At 51.4% G+C, this 15,000-nt stretch overlaps 1 protein-coding gene across 1 annotated transcript in view; it reads left to right on the forward strand.

Annotated features, from left to right (window-relative positions):
* The first annotated feature begins 6,680 nt into the window (after positions 1-6,680).
* Positions 6,681-15,000, forward strand: part of LOC144736876 (E3 ubiquitin-protein ligase TRIM71-like) — a 43,713-nt gene continuing 35,393 nt past the window's right edge. Inside the window, 1 exon segment of the mRNA XM_078619532.1 lies at positions 6,681-6,776. The gene's annotated coding sequence lies outside the window, so the exon portion shown is untranslated.

The following is a 15,000-nucleotide window of genomic DNA, read 5'->3' on the forward strand; positions in this document are numbered from 1 at the left end:
ACACTATACACTACACTATACACTAGTGCTGTACTAGTAACGAATTGGCTTCTTCTGTTTACGTGACAAACTTTACTATATTGCCTGTGTCGGGTGGTGGCGGGTTTAACGACACAACATTAATATGGGAGTCCACCTTGGATGTCCACTTCACCATGGGAGTCCACCATGGATGTCCACTTTACCATGGGAGTCCACCATGGATGTCCACTTCACCATGGGAGTCCACCATGGAAATACACTTCACCATGGGAGTCCACCATGGATGTCCACTTTACCATGAGAGTCCACCATGGATGTCCACTTCACCATGGGAGTCCACCATGGAAATACACTTCACCATGGGAGTCCACCATGGATGTCTACTTTACCATGGGAGTCCACCATGGATGTCCACTTTACCATGAGAGTCCACCATGGATGTCCACTTTACCATGAGAGTCCACCATGGATGTCCACTTTACCATGGGAGTCCACCATGGAAATACACTTCACCATGGGAGTCCACCATGGATGTCCACTTTACCATGGGAGTCCACCATGGATGTCCACTTTACCATGGGAGTCCACCATGGAAATACACTTCACCATGGGAGTCCACCATGGATGTCCACTTCACCATGGGAGTCCACCATGGATGTCCACTTCACCATGGGAGTCCACCATGGATGTCCACTTTACCATGGGAGTCCACCATGGATGTCCACTTTACCATGGGAGTCCACCATGGATGTCCACTTCACCATGGGAGTCCACCATGGAAATACACTTCACCATGGGAGTCCACCATGGATGTCCACTTCACCATGGGAGTCCACCATGGAAATACACTTCACCATGGGAGTCCACCATGGAAATACACTTCACCATGGGAGTCCACCATGGAAATACACTTCACCATGGGAGTCCACCATGGAAATACACTTCACCATGGGAGTCCACCATGGAAATACACTTCACCATGGGAGTCCACCATGGATGTCCACTTTACCATGGGAGTCCACCATGGATGTCCACTTCACCATGGGATTGCCTGAGCGGATGGGTGACAGGAGGGAGTGAGTGCACGGGAGTTGTGAGCGAGTCGGTTAGTGGGCAAGAGAGTGAGTGAGTGAGCGGAGGAGTGGGTGAGCGTGTGAGCGAGCCAGTGAGGTGGTGAGTGAGGTGGTGAGTGGAGGCGCGGGTGAGCGAGTGAGTGAGCGGAGGAGTGGGTGAGCGGGTGAGCGAGTGAGTGAGCGGAGAAGCGGGTGAGTGAGTGAGCGGGTGAGTGAGTGAGCGGGTGAGTGAGTGAGTGAGTGAGCGGGTGAGTGTGGTGGTGAGTGTGGTGGTGAGTGTGGTGGTGGTGAGTGTGGTGGTGGTGAGTGAGGTGAGTGTGGTGGTCAGTGAGGTGAGCGTGGTGGTGAATGAGGTGGTGAGTGAGGTGAGTGAGTGAGTGAGTGTGGTGGTGAGTGAGTGAGTGAGTGTGGTGGTGGTGAGTGAGGTGAGTGTGGTGGTGAGTGAGTGAGTGTGGTGGTGAGTGAGTGTGGTGGTGAGTGAGTGAGTGTGGTGGTGAGTGAGTGAGTGTGGTGGTGGTGAGTGAGGTGAGTGTGGTGGTCAGTGAGGTGAGCGTGGTGGTGAATGAGGTGGTGAGTGAGGTGAGTGAGTGAGTGTGGTGGTGGTGAGTGAGGTGAGTGTGGTGGTGAGTGAGGTGAGTGTGGTGGTCAGTGAGGTGAGCGTGGTGGTGAATGAGGTGGTGAGTGAGGTGAGTGAGTAAGTGTGGTGGTGAGTGAGTGAGTGAGTGTGGTGGTGAGTGAGTGAGTGAGTGTGGTGGTGAGTGAGTGAGTGAGTGTGGTGGTGAGTGAGTGAGTGTGGTGGTGAGTGAGTGAGTGTGGTGGTGAGTGAGTGAGTGTGGTGGTGAGTGAGTGTGGTGGTGAGTGAGGTGAGTGTGGTGGTGAGTGAGTGAGTGAGTGTGGTGGTGAGTGAGTGAGTGAGGTGGTGAGTGAGTGAGTGTGGTGGTGAGTGAGTGAGTGTGGTGGTGAGTGAGTGAGTGTGGTGGTGAGCGAGTGAGTGAGGTGGTGAGTGAGGTGGTGAGTGAGATGGTGCTGTGTGTGTGGCCGTATTTTATTTGTTTCTGTGGAAACCGCCGAAGAATGTTCGGTGACTCACTCCCCCGCGCTCTCTTAGATGTGGCCCAGCTCACACTCACCCAGCTCACACTCACCCAGCTCACACTCACCCAGCTCACACTCACTCGCACACTCACCCAGCTCACACTCACCCAGCTCACACTCACTCACTCACTCACCCAGCTCACACTCACTCACTCACCCAGCTCACACTCACCCAGCTCACACTCACTCACCCAGCTCACACTCACTCACTCAGCCAGCTCACACTCACTCACTCACTCACCCAGCTCACACTCACCCAGCTCACACTCACCCACCCAGCTCACACTCACTCACTCACCAAGCTCACACTCACTCACTCACTCACCCAGCTCACACTCACTCACTCACTCACCCAGCTCACACTCACTCACTCACTCACCCAGCTCACACTCACCCAGCTCACACTCACTCACTCAGCTCACACTCACTCACTCACTCACCTAGCTCACACTCACTCACTCACCAAGCTCACACTCACTCACCCAGCTCACACTCACTCACTCACTCACCCAGCTCACCCTCACTCACTCACCCAGCTCACACTCACTCGCTCACTCACCCAGCTCACACTCACTTACTCACTCACCCAGCTCACACTCACCCAGCTCACACTCACTCACTCACCCAGCTCACACTCACTCACTCACTCACCCAGCTCACACTCACTTACTCACTCACCCAGCTCACACTCACTCACTCACTCACCCAGCTCACACTCATTCACTCACTCACTCACCCAGCTCACACTCACTTACTCACTCACCCAGCTCACACTCACTCACTCACTCACCCAGCTCACACTCACTCACTCACCCAGCTCACACTCACTCACTCACTCACTCACCCAGCTCACACTCACTCAGCTCACACTCACTCACTCAGCTCACACTCACTCACGCACCCAGCTCACACTCACTCACTCACCCAGCTCACACTCACCCACTCACTCACCCACCCAGCTCACACTCACTCACTCACTCACCCAGCTCACACTCACTCACTCACTCACCTAGCTCACACTCACCCACTCGCTAACTCACCCAGCTCACACTCACTCACTCACTCACTCACCCACCCAGCTCACACTCACTCGCTCACTCACCCAGCTCACACTCACTCACCCAGCTCACACTCACTCACCCAGCTCACACTCACTCACCCAGCTCACACTCACTCGCTCACCCAGCTCACACTCACTCACTCACTCACCCAGCTCACACTCACTCGCTCACTCACCCAGCTCACACTCACTCACTGACTCACCCAGCTCACACTCACCTGCTCACTCACCCAGCTCACACTCACTTGCTCACTCACCCAGCTCACACTCACTCACTCGCACACTCACCCAGCTCACACTCATTCACCCAGCTCACACTCACTCGCTCACTCACGCAGCTCACACTCACTCACCCAGCTCACACTCACTCACTCGCTCACTCACGCAGCTCACACTCACTCACTCACCCAGCTCACACTCACTCACTCACCCAGCTCACAATCATTCACTTGCTAATTCACCCAGCTCACACTCACTCACACACTCACCCAGCTCACACTCACTCACTCACTCACCCAGCTCACACTCACTCACTCACTCACCCAGCTCACACTCACTCACTTGCTAATTCACCCAGCTCACACTCACTCACACACTCACCCAGCTCACACTCACTCACCCAGCTTACACTCACTCACTCGCACACCCAGCTCACACTCACTCGCTCACTCACCCAGCTCACACTCACTCACTCACTCACCCAGCTCACACTCACTCACCCAGCTCACACTCACTCACCCAGCTCACACTCACTCACTCACTCACCCAGCTCACACTCACTCACCCAGCTCACACTCACTCACTCACTCACCCAGCTCACACTCACTCACTTGCTAATTCACCCAGCTCACACTCACTCACACACTCACCCAGCACACACTCACTCACTCACCCAGCTTACACTCACTCACTCGCACACCCAGCTCACACTCACTCGCTCACTCACCCAGCTCACACTCACTCACTCACCCAGCTCACACTCACTCACTCACTCACCCAGCTCACACTCACTCACCCAGCTCACACTCACTCACTCACCCAGCTCACACTCACTCACTCACCCAGCTCACACTCACCCTCACTTGCTCACCCAGCTCACACTCACTGAGCTGGGTGAGTGAGTGTGAGCTGGGTGAGTGAGTGAGTGAGTGTGAGCTGGGTGAGTGAGTGGTGGTGGTTGGTGGTGGTTGGTGGTGGTGGTTGGTGGTGGTGGTTGGTGGTGGTGGTGGTTGGTGGTGGTGGTGGTTGGTAGTGGTGGTTGGTGGTGGTGGTTGGTGGTGGTGGTGGTTGGTGGTGGTGGTTGGTGGTGGTTGGTGGTGGTTGGTGGTGGTGGTTGGTGGTGGTTGGTGGTGGTGGTTGGTGGTGGTGGTGGTTGGTGGTGGTGGTGGTTGGTGGTGGTGGTTGGTGGTGGTGTTGGTGGTTGGTGGTGGTGGTTGGTGGTGGTTGGTGGTGGTGTTGGTGGTTGGTGGTGGTGGTTGGTGGTGGTGTTGGTTGGTGGTGGTGGTGGTGGTTGGTGGTGGTGGTTGGTGGTGGTTGGTGGTGGTGGTGGTGGTTGGTGGTGGTGGTTGGTGGTGGTGTTGGTGGTTGGTGGTGGTGGTTGGTGGTGGTGGTGGTTGGTAGTGGTGGTGGTTGGTAGTGGTGGTTGGTGGTGGTGGTTGGTGGTGATGGTGGTGGTGGTTGGTGGTGGTGGTTGGTGGTGGTGGGTGGTGGTTGGTGGTGGTGGTGGTTGGTGGTGGTGGTGGTGGTTGGTGGTGGTGGTTGGTGGTGGTGGTTGGTTGTGGGTGGTTGGTGGTGGTGGTGGTTGGTGGTGGTGGTGGTTGGTGGTGATGGTGGTTGGTGGTGGTGGTTGGTGGTGGTGGTTGGTGGTGGTTGGTGGTGGCGGTGGTTGGTGGTGGTTGGTGGTGGTGGTTGGTGGTGGTGGTGGTTGGTGGTGGGTGGTGGTGGTTGGTGGTGGTTGGTGGTGGTGGTGGTGGTGGTGGTTGGTGGTGGTTGGTGGTGGTGGTGGTGGTGGTTGGTGGTGGTTGGTGGTGGTGGTGGTGGTTGATGGTGGTGGTGCAGAATCACTGAATCAGAATTGACAGCTTGAAAGCATTTAGCGCGGGGGCCCTTGAAAGTGCGGAGCCTGTAGCTACTACATATGTAGTAGCTGCTACTACATATGTAGTAGTAGCTATTACTACACGTGTAGTAGCAGCTACTACTACACGTGTAGCTACTTGAGCTACGAGGATCATCCGTGACTGGGTCACGGGTGTTTCGCCTGGTCGTTGCGACCAGCATCATCAGGCAAGCTGCCCCGAATCTGGGGGGGGGTGAAAGTCCTCCAGTCTCGGCGTGTGTGTTCGTGTGTGCGCTAACAGCACTTGCCCCAACAGTCTGTTCAGGCTACGCGGGGCGTCTTTGTCTGAAGCGGTGATGAAACATGGTCACGGTGGTGTTCACGCGACGGCGATGCGGCCGTGTCGGGTGGAGGAGGGCCCGCGACACACACACACGACACACACACACGCAGTTGACTTACGCAGGGATCTGACCCAAGCGTCGACGATGACCACTCTGGCTTCAAGATGTTCATTCTCCTCGCTCGCTCCTCTCGGATGCCTTCCTTCCGTCTGTCCACCTGAGCCCCCCCCCCCCGCCTGGGCCCCCCCCCCCCCGCCTGAGCCCCCCCCCCCCCCCCGCCTGGGCCGCCCCCCCCGCCTGAGCCACCTGTTGCAGGAGCGGGGGTAGGCGGGGGAGGGTGGAGGAGAGGGGGGAGGGAGGAGAGGGGGAGGGAGGAGAAGGGAGAGGGAGGAGAGGGGGGAGGAGGAGAGGGGGTAGGGAGGGGGAGAGGGGGAGGGAGAAGGGGGGGGAGAGGGGGTGGAGGAGAAGGGGGAGGGAGGAGAAGGGTGAGAGAGGGGGGGTGGAGGAGAGGGGGGAGGGAGGTGAGGGGGAGGGAGGAGAGGGGGGAGGAGAAGAGGGGGGGGAGGGGGGTGGAGGAGAGGGGAGGGAGGAGAGGGGGGAGGGAGCAGAGGGGGGGAGGGAGGAGAGGGGAGGGTGGAGAGGGGGAGGGAGGAAAGGGGAGGAAGGAGAGGGGGGGAGGAAGGAGAGGGGGGGGAGGATAGGGGGGAGGAGGAGAGGGGGAGGGTGGAGAGGAGAGGGCGGAGAGGGGGAGGGAGAAGGGGGGGTGGAGGAGAAGGGGGAGGGAGGAGAAGGGGTAGAGAGGGGGAGGGAGGAGAGGGGGGGAGGGTAGAGGAGAGGGGGGAGGGAGGAGAGGGGGAGGGAGGAGAGGGGGAGGGAGGAGAAGAGGGGGGGAGGGAGGAGAGGGGGGGAGGGAGGAGAGGGGGAGGGAGGAGAGGGGGGAGGAGAAGAGGGGGATGGAGGAGAGGGGAGGGAGGAGAGGCGGGGAGGGAGGAGAGGGGGGGGAGGGAGGAGAGGGGGAGGGAGACAATGGGGTAGGGGAGGGGCGGAGGGGGGCTAGGTGATTTAACTCACGTCACACACACGGGTCCCACCCAAACCCAGATCTGGATCTACGAGTTTGGAACCGGACTCGTGCCCTGCCTCCCGCGCTCACTCCGCCCTTGGTAAGTTCCTGCCGCGCTTTGTGCGCCACCAGCAATCTCAGGCGCTCACCCACCGCGCCACCCACGTGGAGATATTATTTTTATTTAAAACACGAATCGCTTTTGTCCCCCACCTGAAGACGGACGCTTGCTTGTGTTGCGCCCGAAAAACGTCGTGATTTAATTGAGTTGTTTTCATTTTAATTTAATTTTTTTTTCACCTACGTGGCTTTACCGAAAAAAAACAAAAGTATGGATGCTTGCAGTCACGAAAACTTCAAATCTAGAACGAATCGCTTTGTCCAATTCTTCACGACGTCTCCTAAAGCAATTCTCTGTGGGTACGAATGTTAGAATCGAGGCTCACGTCCACCCCCCCACTCCTCCCTAACGACGCTCTCTCAAATGGTGCCTGCGATCATGGATGGCCTTTGCTTCACTTGGAACGCTGTCCCTGATATTTACTCGGAGTCGAACTGGGAAATGTTAGTCCATGGGCAATGTTTCGTCTGTGTATATATCGATGAGCTGTGTCCTTTCTCGGAGATGCCTGCGATCGTGGCCTTAAGTTCACTCGGCTTCCGTGAATGATCTTGACTCGATAACTGTGAAAATGTTATTCCAAAGGCAATGTGAGTCTATGGGCCATGTTAGTCTATGGGCAGGGTTAGGCTATGGGCAATGTTAGTCTATGGGCAATGTTAGTCTATGGGCAATGTTAGTCTATGGGCAATGTTATTCCATGGACAATGTTAGTCTATGGGCGGTGTTAGTCTATGGGCAATGATAGTGGATCTCTATCTAGGAGCAGTGTCCACTCGGTTCGTGTCCATGATCTCCACGCAGCTGCGTTGTCCCAAAGTGTCCGAGCCACTCGCCGTGGGGTCCCAGGCCAACGTACCCGTTCACAGCAACCTTCACCACGACCCCTCTCTGGTGTGCTCGTTGTACACGTGCAAAAGACATCGAAACTCGCCTCTTTCTCTCTTTCTCTCGAATTGATCTCATCGATTGTTGTTCTTGTTACTGTTAGGTTTTTTCGGTAAAGTCACGTAGGTAAAACAATAAAATTAAAAGTTAATAAAAGTAATAATGGGAATAAAATAATAAAAGTAATAATGGGAATAAAATAATAAGAAGGAATCACGACGTTTCGGAGGCAACACAAGTCTCCGTCATCAGGTGGGACCGTGACAGCTAAAATTACTGCATCAAGTGAGACGGTCCCACCTGATGACGGAGACTTGTGTTGCCTCCGAAACGTCGTGATTTATTATTTCATTTTATTTCCATTATTACTATTATTAACTTTAAATTTTATTTTTTTACCTACGTGACTTTACCGAAAGAACTAAGAGTATGAATCCTTGCAGTCACGAAAGCTTCAAATCTAGAACCTCAACCCCAACACCAAAAACTTGGCAGGACCCTCCAGAAAAAAAAAGTTGTCTTGAGACTCACCGAGGCTTTTCTGGATGAACAAGCTTTATGTATGTATGTATGCTGAACTTCTTTCGCACCGTACGTTGCCAACCGTGCTTATCGGAGAAAATAATCATCATTAGAAAACACCAATAGAACCTCATTTGCCAGTAAAAAATATGATAATTGTTGTTGTACTCGTGTCTGTGAAGTTGGGTTCGGTGATGTCGCGATGGTGATATGCCTGCAGCGGTGTCGTGTACCGTATAGAACGTGATGCCGAGTCGTGATCAGGACCGTAGATTTGCATATCGCGGCAGCCAAATTGTAAACGCCTTCGCGTTATTCTTTATTAGTGCGATTGTTTATCGCGAGGAGCCTCAGGACTCTCGCTTGCAGGAGGGTCCTGCCAGGTTTTCGCAGGTGCGTGTTAACCCTAACTGAATAATTAGCAGATAACTATCTATATATTTTTTTTATTTAAAGCTTTCGTGACTGCATGGATTCATATTCTTGGTTCTTTCGGTAAAGTCACGTAGAAGGGAAACAATAAAATAATAAACATTTTAAAAAATAACATTCTCACGACGTTTCGATTGCAATACAATCAATCATCATCAGGTGTGAAAACTTTACCGAAATAACCAAGAATATATCTATTTTTTATTTAGTTTTACCAGTTAAGACCCTCCACTGAGCTGTACAATTAATTTATTTCAGCAGCGACCTGACTAAAACAAATGCTAGCTCAACGAAAGTGGCTTCTCATGTGCGTATATATTTTTAAATCCTTTATATTAAGTTCGCTTGCTTGCTTACGACCGTGCAAATCTTTCGGTCGTTTTTTAACCCACTTCCCGTGATCCAATCGAGCTGACATTTTGCACACAGACTCGTTGTGCGTGACAATTAATGTTCGTGAAAACATTTTTCCAAAATTTTACACTTTTTAGGACAAAAATATTATATTTAATAACCAATTGCTTAATGGTGCAATGCAATCATCTGACCCATAGGTGGCAGCCATCTCAAGCCAGAGGACGAGAGGACTCTAGCCGCCACGCATATAAAGGATTTATAGTGAAAAACTTTGTTTATACGGGTTATACTTATTACCAGTCACATACTCCGAACGCGTGATGTTGATTCTAAATGTGGAGGGGGGGGAACAGAGACGAGTAGACACATCCACGGTGGGGGGAGGGCGAGAGAGAGCACGCGCAAAACTCCAGGGTCCAGGATGGAACCCACGGCCTCCTGTCTTGATTTAAAGCTTTCGTGACTGCAGGAATCCATACTCTGTGATTCTTTCGGTAAAGTCACGTGTTGTATAGAATAAACCAACTCGCGACGTTTTCGGGCGCAACACAAGCGTCCGTCGTCAGGTGGGGAAGCTTTCCCACCTATTTTTAAATCATTTATATTAAGTTCACTTGCTTGCTTGCGCGCTTACGACCGTGCAAATCTTTCGGTCTTTTTTTAACCCACTTCCCGTGATCCAATCGAGCTGACATTTTCCACACAGACTCGTTGTGCGTGACAATTTATTTTACACTTTTAGGAATTTTTTTTAAATATTTAATTACCAATTGCTTAATGCTGCTAGGCAATCAGCTGACCCATAGGTGGCAGCCATCTCAAGCCAGAGGACGAGAGGACTCTATCCGCCACGCATATAAAGGATTTATAGTGAAAAACTTTGTTTTTACGGGTTAATTTTTATTTAATGCCTACGTGACCTTTACCGAAAGAACACCAGAGACCACGGCTTCCTGTATACCAGGCGAGGTAGTTAATATCTCTTCTCCCGGGGCAGCATCTGTGTTCAGCATGGTGACGGTGGTTGGCCAATAGCAGTTGCATCGCTTCGTTTTAGCGATGGGAGGAAAACCGGAGGCTATTGGAATCAAGAAGAGTCCAAAGTTTATTTGTCATCGAGTTGAGCCCAAAGAGTTTATGAAGGGTGACTCGGCCTGGCAGATGAACTATCCAATTGTTTTTTTTACTATTTAACTATTGTGTTTATTTGACCAGGTAATGGCCACACTGAGCTATATTGCTCTTGTTCAAAAGCGACATTGCTACCACATGATAGCCCGGCGAAGTGGCTCATCATCATCATCATCGTCGTCGTCATCGTGGGAATTTATATCAGCCAAATACTCCAAACTCGTGATTCTAAATGCGAAATGGGAAAACCGGGAGCATCCGGTGAAAACTCGACACGACCACGGGGAGAGAGAGAGACACGCAGACTCCGAATACACAGCAGCAGGCGTTAGGATCGGGATCGAACCCACGATCTCCTGCATATCAGGCGAGGTTGTTAACATCTCCTAGCCACAGCGGCGCCCATAGATTACATTAAAGCATTCCGTAATTACGCTTTTTTTTAATGGCATTACGTTGTAAAATAACAATCGCACTTAAACTTTAGTCACTTTAATAGAGTCGGTCAGTTTTAATGGAGACAGAGACAGCGGCATGGATAAGAGACAAAATCATAGATGCTTCCAAACACTTCGGGGGCAGCTACATGAAACGCTTTTGATCCCAACGTTGTGGGGAAATGGGAACTTTTAATGAGCAAACGGATGCGCGCTCCAGAATTTTTTAGGAAACCCACGCAAGACGGGCATAGAATGTGCAAACTCCACACGCCCCAAACACAACACCACTACACACACCACACCACACCACACACCACATCACACCACACCACACACTACACACACCACACTACACACCACACACCACACTCCACCACCCACACCACACACTACACACTATACACCACACACACCACGCACACACACACCACGCACACACACACCACGCACACACACACCACGCACACACACCACGCACACACACCACGCACACACACCACGCACACACACCACGCACACACACCACGCACACCACACAACGCACACAACGCACACCACGCACACAACGCACAACACACACAACACACACAACACACACAACACACACAACACACACCACACACACCACACACACCACACACACCACACACACCACACAGGACGCTTTGCGAGCTCGCAACGTGGAGTCGCGGCTGCTACCACTCCTGCACACGCGATGGCTGCTACCACTCCTGCACACGCGATGGCTGCTACCACTCCTGCACACGCGGTGGCTGCTACCACTCCTGCACACGCGGTGGCTGCTACCACTCCTGCACACGCGATGGCTGCTACCACTCCTGCACACGCGATGGCTGCTACCACTCCTGCACACGCGATGGCTGCTACCACTCCTGCACACGCGGTGGCTGCTACCACTCCTGCACACGCGGTGGCTGCTACCACTCCTGCACACGCGGTGGCTGCTACCACTCCTGCACACGCGATGGCTGCTACCACTCCTGCACACGCGATGGCTGCTACCACTCCTGCACACGCGATGGCTGCTACCACTCCTGCACACGCGATGGCTGCTCCCACTCCTGCACACGCGGTGGCAGCACGCGCCCAGTGCATCGCGAGGCAAAACGAGTCGCGCGGTGAACGGTGGCGCAGCGGTTAGCGCACTCGCCATGCGAAATCTGATCAGAAGTCCGCTTCCCTGGCCGCGGCTACCGTCAGTAGCAAACGACGCCCGCGTCGGACCCTGGGGCAGAGATGCCCACCGAGAGACCGGCACTGACCGGCGTGGTTTGTTCGTAATGACAGAATGTTGGGGCATGTGGGTGATTTCGATTTAAAGCTTTCGTGACTGCAGGGATTCATCTTCTTGGTTCTTTCGGTAAAGTCACGTAGAAGGGAAGTAATAAAATAGTAAAAACAATAAAAACAAAACATTATTATTTTATAATGTTTTGTTTTTATTATTTTATTACTTCCCTTCTACGTGACTTTAGCGAAAGAACCAAGAACATGTGGGTGATGATGAGCAGCACCTGTGAAGGCCGGCACGGCACACGAGGGGGGGGGGGGGTGTAGGGTGGAAGACAATCACGCCCGGCAGCCTTTGTCTCACCGGTGCTGGTATTTGTACGCAGTAACGCACCGGGGGTGCTCGTTTCAAGGCCGAGGCGATCCAGGGAAGGCCCAGGACACATTTGGGATAATCGTCACCGATGTTTGCTGGTTTGGGGGGGGTAGAAACAAGTATAGCCCGTAAAAACAAAGTTTTTCACTATAAATCCTTTATATGCGTGGCGGCTAGAGTCCTCTCATCCTCTGGCTTGAGATGGCTGCCACCTATGGGTCAGATGATTGCATGCCACCATTAAGCAATTGGTAATTAAATATAATATTTTTGTCCTAAAAAGTGTAAAATTTTGGAAAAAAATTTCACGAAAATCAATTGTCATGCACAACGAGTCTGTGTGCAAAATGTCAGCTCGATTGGATCACGGGAAGTGGGTTAAAAAACGACCGAAAGATTTGCACGGTCGTAAGCAAGCAAGCGAACTTAATATTAAGGATTTTAAAAACATTGACCGACCATATGGGGAGTGATTTGTTAATTGAGCGAACACCATAATGTTATTATAATTAAATAAATTGTTAATATTGATATACAGGGTTCTTTTCGGTTAAGTCACGTCTAAAACGTGACTTAACCGAAAAGAACCAAAGAATAATTCCTGCAGTCACGAAAGCTCCTAAATTAAGATTGAACCACTTCTACGGGGAAGTTTTAAGCTTATCCTTTTTCTTTCTGGCTATTTGTTCTCTCTGCCTGTGTCCTCTCTTTGGAATTTTCACACTTAAAATTCTAACTTAGCACATTTTGAAACACGTAATCAACCAGGCTATGCGTTAATTGTGTGTTAACCGACTCTCTGTGTTGTATTACATCACATTTCGATATTTTGCTAGGTTATTTAATTTTCGTGTGCCTGTCTCCTAATTTTCAATTTTGCGTGCCCGTTTTCAATTTTGCGTGCCCGTTCCACATTGTCATCTTACTTGCAACAGCAGTACGTTGCCGTACACTCATTGATATACAGGGTGTTTAAATAAATGGACCCACTTTCAAAGCAGTATATTTCACGATGGCAACATGTTACAGTGACACAAAGTTACAAACGGTTTGATGAATTCTCACTATGAGACCTCCCTTACCAGTAGCAAAATATAGTAATCGGTTTTTACACTTTTATCTGGTACAAAAACTGACACCTTTATTGCAAACATGATGCCTTGTATAAAGGTGTCAGGTTTTGTACCAGTTGAAAGGGTAAAAACCGATTACTATATTTTGCTACTGGTAAAGGAGGTCTCGTAGTGTAAATGCTTACCCCGAGCTCTCAATACTCTGATAGTGCGCTGTCTTTGAGTTGTGCGCCTTTTGGCGTCATCTGGTCCAACACCAATGGAGACTAGGCTCTAAGAAAAGCTGTCTCGGGTGTGGACCAATCAACTTCAAGGACAGTGCACATCATTATCGGAGTTGTTTCTTTTTGTTTGCATTTTGACTGCTTGTGTTGTGGTTATTGCAAACATGATGCCTTGTATAAAGGTGTCAGTTTTGTACCAGATAAAAGGGTAAAAACCGATTATTACGGTTTAATGATTTATCAAGTTTTATTAACCATTTTATAAATGCTCTGTGCCCTCAACCTGCTGTACGGACAACATCGAATTCGTCCCAATCGCCTCTCAAAGTGTCTTCTTCCGCTGAAGCCACCGCTGCCGTGATTCTGTTTTTGAGGTCATCCAGATTAGTCGCCATGCTCTGACATTGGCGGATCAATGCCAAAACGCCGTTGAAACGCACGCTGCAACGCAATAATGGATTCGGTCTTTCTGAACTTGCGGAACGCAAAAAGCCTTGTGTGTTGCGAGGTCACCGTCTTGCGAATGACTGAGGCTAGGGGCTGTTTGTGCGCTGGGAGAGGCATCTTGCGGTCATCATTTGAAACTCTATGCCCCGCCCTCTCTATGCCCCGCCCTCTCTATGCCCCGCCCTCTCTATGCCCCGCTCTCTCTATGCCCCGCCCTCTCTCTATGCCCCGCCCTCTCTATGCCCCGCCCTCTCTATGCCCCGCCCTCTCTATGCCCCGCCCTTTCAAGTGGTAAGAGTTTCATTCATGGGCGGTTCGTGGTTGCAGAGATATAGCGATTTAAAAACGGGTCCATCTTTTTAAAACACCCTGTATTAATGTGGAACTGGGAAAGTGCCACCGCGCGTGATTCATAGAGAGAGGAAGAACCACGGACAGCGTTGAGGCGGCGCCAACAATTGCTCCGAGCTCTGCGATCCTCTATATATATTAAGGTGCAATCGGCCAATTTAACGAGCTGTTTTACGTTATATACACGATGTGAAACGTGAGGTCGCCACGCACGCAGACACATTCTAGGACAACCTTCAAATAACCAAGCGAAAAGCATAATTGTATTAGTTAACGTTGTAAGATTATAAAGTATTAAAATTAAATACGTACGGCCCGTTTGTTAACCCGCTGCTGCGTGAACGCCTCTGCACGCCGTGCAAGTCGTGAAATGGAGGGAGGGGGTTGTTTGACCATACTTCACCACGCTGGTCAGTTCGGGTCAATGGAAATGAAGAAATATCCAGTCGGGGGGTCATCCAGAACAATGTCTAACGACGCATTGCCCCAATAACATAAATACGAACAGACATCACAGCGATGACGACTATGATGATGATACACTATACCACAAACTCCGCGACTGCTGCTGACTCTGCGGGCTTGAACCACCTCAACGTGAAATCGTGACGTTTCCCTGCATCCAACATCAGCGGTCGAGTAAACGAGGAGGAAGGCAGCCGTGGTGGTTGATGAGCGAAAGGGGGGAGAGTGATGGCTGGTCTCGAGATC

Source organism: Lampetra planeri, chromosome 63, assembly GCF_965212315.1.
Source record: "Lampetra planeri chromosome 63, kcLamPlan1.2.h2, whole genome shotgun sequence".
Classification (NCBI taxonomy): domain Eukaryota; kingdom Metazoa; phylum Chordata; class Hyperoartia; order Petromyzontiformes; family Petromyzontidae; genus Lampetra; species Lampetra planeri.